The sequence below is a fragment of the Papaver somniferum genome, chromosome 4 (assembly GCF_003573695.1).
Source record: "Papaver somniferum cultivar HN1 chromosome 4, ASM357369v1, whole genome shotgun sequence".
NCBI lineage: Eukaryota > Viridiplantae > Streptophyta > Magnoliopsida > Ranunculales > Papaveraceae > Papaver > Papaver somniferum.
The window spans coordinates 111,852,378-111,862,272 of NC_039361.1; positions in this window are offsets into that span (position 1 = coordinate 111,852,378).

Here is a 9,895-nt window from a genome sequence, read left to right on the forward strand (position 1 = left end):
TCATTCGTCTTCGAATAGTGGTCAGAAAGAGAATCTTCAAGAATTGGGACCGAATGGAGATAATGGTGTTCCCAATGTTGATGCCGACCATATTAACCCTTCGAATGACTTGGAAATCCCTCAAGTAAGTATCCACCTCATTGAGATTGAATGAATGAGAATCCGCATGAATGAATGAAGAAACTTTAGTGAAATACGTCACCAGAAAATTCAGAACTCAGCGTTTTAGAAAAAACGCCATAAAATCTTCATACGATGTCGGATTTTCGCAATCTACCCATGTATCCTTATGCCAAGGAAATTTACAAGTTTTTGAGAAGAAGCTTTTTAAGTTTTGAGCACATTTAGGGGCCGAAATCAGCGAAACAGTAAACTTCCAGGAGACTTTTCAGCTGGCATGTAGGTCAATGTTTTGGCCACAACTCCTTACTCAGTTATCCGATTGCTATGAAATTTTGATATGTTATATAAAACATCCACACAAAGAGAACAGTATATTACGCAACCTTAGATTCATTACCAATTGCTCCCAGTTCGTTGTCTTATACATGGTACTATAAAATATCTTCAGTCGGGCTTATTGAAAAACGTGTTTTATGACTTCCACACTATTTGCTCATGTCTTGGATGCATAATAAAGAACTTAGCTAGTGTTAGTTCACTTACATGCTGGATTTTATGATTTCTTTTGGTTTCCATGCTCGAATTGCTCTAATCTCATGTAATCTTCGTATTAGGTACCAAATACCGAAGTTGAGAATAATGGAGCAAATGATGATTCAAACCGTATGGTGATTCAAGTTGGCGATTTTACGATCTCTGCACCTCAATGTCATGGAAATATTGCTACTGAAATTGTAGAGGAAACCGAGACTCCGGTTGTTATTGCTCCGACGGAAGAAACCGAGCCAATAGCAAAAGAGACTGTCCCAGAAGAAGCTGTAACAATGACTATGGAAGCTGCTCCCGTAATTGAGAATCACACAGTGATACACGAATACCCTAATCCAGGGATTGTTTGTGAGCCTCCATTTGGTGTTTTACTCCCATATCACGTATCTGTTGGCGGACTCAGCGTTCCCACTGGGTATGCCAACATGTATGAAAAGTTACAGAAGATGTATGGACATATTGTCGTTACAAGAGATCCTGAACGTAGCTACTTCTTGAAAATGCAATTGGGGAACATATTGCGTGTCATAAATGACATTCGTATTAGGGCCATAAGTACTGTTACTCGAGATGTACTCTTTGATTGGGAGTACAACTTGGAGAAATCTGAAGAACTTGGTTTTAACTTGAAGTGGCTTCGTCAGAAGATCAACACCAGCAAGGATGCAGTAGTGAAGAACATACCCTTTACCAGTGATGTCGTGGTGGAGAAAGCGACCTTGCAAGTCTTGGAGAATGCTGAGAAGCAGAAATCTTACTATGACGGCTCCCTATAGTTTTCCTTGAACTTCTGAGAGAGGTAAGATTTTGATTTTGATTTTTTGATTGGTTTTGGACAAGTGAATGACTGAGGATTTTCTTTTGGATTTGATAGAGATTTTTTTCTTTTAAATAAAAGAACTTTGATAAATTGCTGAATTCAAATACTGGATGCAAGTATTGCAAACGTTTTGGAGGAATTGAAAGTACAGATAAAAAAAATCCTAAGATGCAAATGTCAGATGTCTTGAACGTTTGTCTTGGACATAAAACACCCAATGCTGAATTCACGCATCAAAAGTTTTGAGCCAATTCTCATGAATCACTGGTACACTTGTCTTCCCTTCATGTCAGCCAATTTGTAGTATCCTCCAACTGCTGATTAAGCAATCATAAAAGGCCTTTCCAGATAGAGTTCTTTTTGAAATGAAGATTACGTTTAGTTGCCTTGAGAACTAAATCCCCTTCATTGAACTTGTTAGGTTTGGTTGCTCGTAACCCGAATATCTTCTGTTGGTTTAGAATTCCTCGTATAGTGGGATTCCATGTTGATGGAGCTTTCCAAATCTGCGGCACATGTGGACACTCACGCAAGGGAGAGTACCTAGGATATTGATCACCATGCTCGGTCATTATTCTTGCAATGATCGTGTTAGTAAGACGCTGAATTCGGAGAGGCTCTGCGTCTAGCCATTGGGTGAAATATTGCTGAGGCGAGACTACCACTCATAATGCTTGGTGATAGCTTGGTTATGAGTAAAATTGAGTCTCCGGACAAAGGTAGCATATTTGAAAGTTCACAATATGGACGTATGAGGGGGGAGTAAGACTTTCCTGAGTACGGAATATTCTGACAAATTCATGTGCACCCTCTTCAGGTTTTTGTGTAAGTCCTATCAAGGCTTGGATTTTCTCTAGATGCTCGAATGGTGGAGTGTCCTCCATTTCTTATGAACCGGAGCTTTCATCTTAGTCGGAGCTTTCTTCAACAGAGAAATGTGAAATTGAAGGTGTTGCAGTTACCTTTCATTCTTAATCCATGACCGTCCAAGGATCATGTCATATCCTGGATCTTCCCTGATTATGGGAAACTTTATTTCTGACCAGGTTTCCCCAACTTTCATTCTGAGGATGATGGAACCATATGCATCTCTGGATATCCCTTCATGATCTCTGACTGAGACAGGAGCATGAGTCGCTTCTTGTCGAGTAATTCCTGCAGCTCTGAGAGTCTTCAAAGGTATAATATTGATAGCTGTGCCAACATTGATTAGCACTCTTCTGAATTCATTTCCCTTGAGATGTACCGTGGTGAGCAGTCCCCAGTCATACATCTCTTTGTCAGTGACTGGAGGTTCAGGGAGTGCCTGCTGAATTGCTAATCGTTTTCCTGACACAATGTGGTTCAATGCAGCAAACTTATCGTTTATTTGAGCCTTCGACAAGTACAACAATTCACAGACATGCTCAATCAAGGATTGAACTGCTTCTTTGACCGACTGCTCGGAGAGTGTAAATGTTCTGATTGTGAGAGGATTTCTGTCCACTCCTTCATTTCCCAGTTCTCCTGAATCAACCTTTTCTTTGAATATGCGCTTCAAAGTTCTACAATCACTTGTTGGATGACTGACATATCTACGGAAACGGCAGTAGCATGGATTTCCCATTTGTTCCTCAGTTGGCTCCCTTTTAACATGTGGTAGTTTGATCGCACCTTCTTGAATCCAGAATTCCAATAATTCGATCACTTATTCGATGAGAAAAGGGGAGTCGGGCTCTTCCTGGTCATTATGTTGATGTTGAACCAGTGGTTGTGCATTTCTATCTTGATTGTCCTTCCTTGGCGCTTTTGGAGGGTGGGACGTTGGAGGAGCATTTTTGTGTTGTTGTGCTTCTGCTTTTCTCTTGCTCCCTTCCGAAACACTCATGGAAGCCTCAAAATTGTATTGCTTGTTGATTAAACGCATGGTGGTGTTGTTTCGAGTGTCTCTCGGCTCCTCGACTTTGACAGTTTTCGTTTTTTCTAGCAAGGCTGGAGCAGTAGTTGCTGATCGCTTGGCCACTTCATGGAGTTCTGAGAAAGTATGAAACCAGAGATTTAACATCAAGACTCTGTAGACTGGGATCATCCCGTTGATGCATAAACCCACCAGTTGTTGTTCAGTAACATTGGGATCATGACAATCCAAAGCCTGGGTTCTGAACCTCTTCACATATTCGTTTGGATTTGGAGTGTTCTTCTGAGCCATCCTTCCTAAGTCAGAAAGAGTAATCTGCTCAGAGATGTTTCCAGGTGTAATGTTAGAGATGCTTCCAGGTGCAATGTTATTTTGCCAGGTATATGCTAGGCTTGTCAGGGATTTTGAGAATTCTTTCAGACGGACAACATGATTGTGTTCGTGCTCTCCTAGTGCAACTAGGAATCGAGAAACGTGTTCCCGAGCGTTCCCAGTTCCATTATACAGTGTGAACGTTGGAGAAGTATAGCCTTTTGAGAGAGGAATTCTTTGCGTAGCAGCGGGGTATGAAGGTTGATGACGATGGACAGATGGTGCATTGCGTTTTCCGCGAGTCTCCATGAAGCGCTCCCGATCTTCACGAGTGATGAATCCTGACTCCTTCTCCGGTAAACTTTCTTTGCAGGTTTCATCATCATCCACCACATGGATTGGTGAAATTTCAGGGTCAACTTCCTTGACTTTTCCTTTTTCTGACCCTTCCTTAGTTTTCTCTGATACTTTTTCTTTCAGAGTTTTGAGATGATTGCACAGCTCCTTATGAGTATCATCCATATCAGTTTGATTTTTGGCGAGAACTTCCCGGACCTTCATGAGATCAGCTATGGTGGGCGTATTTTCTCTAACTTCCTCAGGATGTCGGCCGAAGAGAGTATGATTTTCAACATTGACTTGAGGAGGAGTAGTATCACCATCATTTTTAGAAGCAAGAATGGTTTTTGGAATACCATCGTTGTTATTGTTGCTAGTGCTAGCGTTGTTTCTATTTGTGACTAACCCAAACCTAAGACCAGCCATTTGGTGAAAGATTGAGATTGTAACTGAGAGATTAATCTCCCACTGTGGTCGCCAATTTGTAAATGGGGAAAAACGATTTGCTGGTTTTTGGGGAATTGGAGAGACAAGCGTGTTGTCGAGACTCCTCAACCGAGAAAGCTGCTCAACCTCACACAGATACACTGCAAAGGGAGTGCTTAGATTCGAGAAATCAATCTGTAGGACTCCGGCCTAAACCAAGTCAATGGCCGTTCTAGAGTCAATTCGGTCGCAAAGAGGGAGATGGGTTGATCTGTAGGAGGGAAGCTGAGAATTATGTGGGATCAATGATGATCAAGGATTATGGAAGTGTTGAAGGTTTTTGCAAGTTTTCTGTGAACTGATGAGTTCGAATAAGTTCTGGTAGATTGATGAATTCTTGAGAGTAATTTCTCGAAAAATTTTGTGTAGACGAATGTTGATGTCTTCAATCATGGATTCATAAACTTATTTATATTTTCAGAATAGGAAACAACTTCATCCCTGTAAGTGTGACGGTTCCTTGAGTGAAAGAGTGGGAAATCGTGGTGAAACCAGTTCCAGGTCATGCAGAGACTTGGTTAATCGTCCACCCACTACTTTGATAACTCCTTCAATCGTTTGCACGACTTACTCACATTTATCATCGTGGATGAATCCACGTGCCGTAGGCCGCCATAAAAAAAACCCTAATTGATATCAACCCATGTGACGTGATTGATGTCTCACGAATCGTGGAGTCTGCATGACAGACGTGTATTTTATTAGTCAGTTGTTGGCTGATTAGACAATGAGCCTAAGTTTTGTTGAATTGAGCATGAGTGACGAATGCTCAGTGATTCATGGATTGAACATACGTGTTCTTATGTTGATATTGCTCATCTGAGCAAATACTGTTAAATTCCAGCAACTGAGTAAGTATTGCTCGATTCGACGAATTACCGAATATTGATAGGTGGATCAATATTCGAGCAACTGAGCAAGTATTGCTCGATTCGACGAACTACAGAATATTGATAGTTGGATCAACATTTGAGCAACTGAGCAAGCATTGCTCAATTCGACAAATCAACAAATATTGATAAATTACTGAATATTGATAGTTGGATCAATATTCGAGCAACTGAGCAAGTATTGCTCAATTCGACGGATTATTTATCGGTATCGTGACCCAATAAAATATTAATTAAAATATTGGTGGACTACCAAATATTATATGATTAATCTAGATGTTGATTGTTGAATCAACATAAATTTATTAGTGTTTGAATCTTGCTAAGAATGATGATTTGTGGAGCGTTTATTCGAAACCCTAATTTTTAATCAATAGTTCGTCAATTGATGAATCGCTGAAAATAGGTCATGAGTGATAGAGGGACCGACCACATGGGATGATGGACGTCCATGCGGCGCCCAAGTGCTCGAGTGAGCATGCACCAGGGTCCTTAGTCATCCATTTGGTGAAAGAATGATGATTAAATGCCGGTTTCATCATCTACTGAAATAGTGCTCAATTGAGCATTAGGTGATAAAACCTAATTATAGAAAACTAAGGGACCGACCAAGAGGGAATGAGACCGACCCTTGGTGGTCGTGGGACCAGATGATGGGCGTTTGAGCAAACTCCAGGTTGGTTGAAAAGAGTTCGGACCCAGTATGAGCGATTGCGCAAATTAGGTCAAAATTATGAAAACGTGTGAGACCGGCTCGTTGCAAGCCTTAGAGCCACCCTTGGTCGGTCAAGGGAGCATGCACGTGTCACCATAATGTCCGTATCTCAGTACTAAGAGTTTCGGTATTTTCTGGTGTGCATTTGAGCAATACGTTGAATTTTCAGAAGAGTTTGATGTTTGACTGAAATTCTTGATTTTGCTCGAATAAGCAAAGTAGAACTTTGCTCGTTTCATCAATTATTGAGAATATTAAAAGAATAATATTTTAATATTTTTCGTGGAAAGCCTAGTTGGTCATGTGACCATTTGGTTTTTTGGCTTTTTCATGGTTTGAGCAATATTTGAGAAAATATGAAGAAACCATGATTTTTGCTCAAACTGAGGAGTTTCATGAGATGAGGAAAATAATAATTATGAAAGACTAGGGATTGTAAGGCGTGGGACCGGCCACGTCTAGGGAATGGCCGGCCGGCCAGGTAGCCCGGTCTCACGACACCTTTTCCTATTTTATATCATTATTTCTCGTGAAACCGAAACCATGAGTTCTGTTGAAACGGAGGAGTTTCATGAGATTAGGGAAATAATAATTATGAAAAGACAAGGGATTGCAAGGTGTGGGACCGGCCACGGCGGCCGGCTAGGTTTCCCGGTCCCGCGACACGTTTTCCTATTTTATATTATTATTTCTCATGAAAACATGAAAATATAGAGAAATCGGGAGTTTTGCTCAAACAAGGAAAGTTGCTAGAATGAAGGAGTTTTCATGAGTTCATGAAAATAACAAAATAAGGAAAAACAATGGAAGAGGCATAGGACCGTCCACGGCTAGGGCACGGCCGGCCAGCCGGTGGGCCCGGTGATAAGCACGTAAGTGCTACATTTTATACCCATATTTATATTAGCTAGAACTCGATATTTGGACTAGTAACATTATTTTAGCGCTTTTGCAGAAAGTACAGCCGAATTCTATCGTTTTGAAGATAAATGGAGGCTTAATTGGCATTTGCCACAATAATGAGCAAAGTCATTCAAAGCATAAAGAAAAGCCAGCTCAATGGTAAATCCAACAACTCGTGTGCTGCACTGCCTCGTCATTTCACGGCCAGAGACATCGTCTCAATCAAACAAAGCAGAGGTTTTCTTTGTCTAAATCATGTGAAGCCACTGGTGGGTTAACTAAACCATGGATGACGCGTCCATTTCAATACCACATTCTCATCTGTGGTTGAGTTTCGAGCAGCATTTTGTGCGTATCAGAAAAAGATCATGCATTTTATATCCTCCAGGGTGTAGATGGAAGTGGATTTTGAGGAGCATTTCATTGGTGCAATTTCAGTCTTCTTTTCAAGCACCTGCTTCTTCATAGTGCGACATCTGGACTTCATAGAGATACTGATGATGAAAGAACACCACAGAGCAAATGGCAGCAGCAACGGCGATGGCAGAAATTGGTTGAGCTGGGTTGGTTTCAAGAGCAAACCAGCTGGGAGGAAAGAAGGTGCTGGATCTCAGTAAGAAGAGGAGTTCGAAGTTGAGCTTGCTGTGATTGAAGTTGTGGCAATAAAGGCGATTTGTAGTCTGCAGCAGTAAGAAGTTAAAGAAGGGATTGCTGTGGAGTCGAAAATCAGCAAGAAAGCATCAATGGCTACTCATCGAAGCTGCGACTAAATGGGAACTGTGTACGAGAAAGCGAAGAAGATGGAGACAGAGATTGAGATGGCAAGGATCGGAACGAAGGCATGCAAACACAAATTGGTGCTGGTGACGGAGATTGACACACAGCAAACATGAACTATACAGGTAGAAGGAATTTAGCGGACAGAAAATGATGTTGTTCAGGTGCTGGTTGTATGGAGATGACGGAAAAGCAACGAGATGGAGAATGAATTTAGATGCTGGTGTTGGCTTCATCGACTCTGTGTGAAGTTTGATTTTCAGGGAAGTGGTACCGTGGTAGGATTCAAGAGTTGTTAAGATGGACTTGCGAAGAAACCAGTGTGAGAAGTGGCTGAGTGCGAGAGGAGAAGTGGACTCTGACTGCAATTGAGAGTGCTTTGAGCTTTCGGTGGTGTAGAAGTATATTCAGTGGCTATACGGACGGAATAGGCTGATGTCTTGGAACTGGGTTGATTGGTCGAGCTGTTGGATCGGTGGATAAGATACAGGACTGAACGGTTAGTTGCTGATCGGGTTTGGAGCTAGCAATGGACCGGAATGGTTGGGCCTAGACAGATTTTCTAGGTCTAATTTTTAGTCTCTCGCAACATCAATAAAGAGAAAAACAGACGGAGAACAAGGGAAGCCGGCTAGAGGCGCGACAGAGAGCCGCAGAGCCGAAGAACGAAAACTTGGAGGAGGCGGATGACGAGAGGCTACGTATTTGCGGTTGTTCTTTCATTTTCCCTCGTTCAATTTTGATTAGCTACCGAATCTCTAATATATTTATTTATGGTTTTTGACAAAGCCATCTTTGGCTAAGCTTTTGTAACTAGGGTTTATGGTAGAAACCACTTTGGGTATTAGGCTATTTTTAATTGAATCGAATTATGAAGCGATAGACCATTATGATTTGAATGTGATTAATTTTTGAATAATTGTTTATTGATTTAGTGATAATATGAGTTGTCGCTTCACCGGTTTCTTATAACCTTTATGCGTGATTGTTAGGTTCAAAATAATATTTATCTCATTATTTGATATTCCATGTTTGGGTTAATTTCTTTGATGGTTTATGCTTAGAAGAGCTAGATAATGTTTGTGAATCGATATTTTAGTTTCGTATAATTTTCTCGCTAACGCAATTTTATGGTGCATGCTTTGGTTTAGTCTTTTGATGTGCCATGCTTAGGGTGTCCCAGTGATAGGTGATGTTGATAGAACGAACAATAACAAATATTCATGAATTATGTTTCATTTTAGTAATTAGATAGAGATAGTGGTGGATACTGTAAACCCTGGTTACCATCTTACTCGTTGGATTCATTTTTTTTGTTTTAGTTTACTTTTATTATTTCATTTTTAAGTTCAAAAAAATCCAAAAACACATCATTGTCGGTTAATTTATTAGAGATATTGGTTACAATATTTCCACCGCTCCTCGTGGGAACGACCCGTACTTGCCTCTGTCTACATTATAGACACCGTGTGATTGCGGTTATATACATATAGGGTTCTCCTTGAATCCTACCACCTGGCCCATGAGCGCCTCTTTATTATTTTCCCCCTCCTTTTTTGTGTAGGATTCCTCGTTTGTCCATATTTTCGAATGCTCGTTCGTGCATTCGGGTGCTCGGTCGTGCATCATTGTCGAGTACACTGGCACCATTTTCTTGGGGCTTACTCAGTGATAGTCCAGATGCCCGGTTATTGAGCATTTATCACTAATTTATGAAATTCAGTGGAGAATGATTCATGAAACTGAGTAATAAAGGTGAGTAGTTATTTATTATTAATCCAGAGAATCAGCCGCGGGTTCGACCATGGATTCAGAATAATAAAATGAGCATTACCATCCCATAGGATCGCGGATTCAACTAAGGAATCAGAGTAATAAAATTATCTATTACCATTCCATGAGGTCAGCCGTGGATTCGATCATGAAATCGAAGTAACGATATTATCTATTACCATTCCATGAGATCAGCCGTGGATTCGATCATGAAATCGGAGTAATGAGATAGAATAGATTATCCTCTAGGAATTAAGTGGTGAATGTTACGGTAGAATTAATTTATTGCAGAAGGGATATTAGCCAGGTAA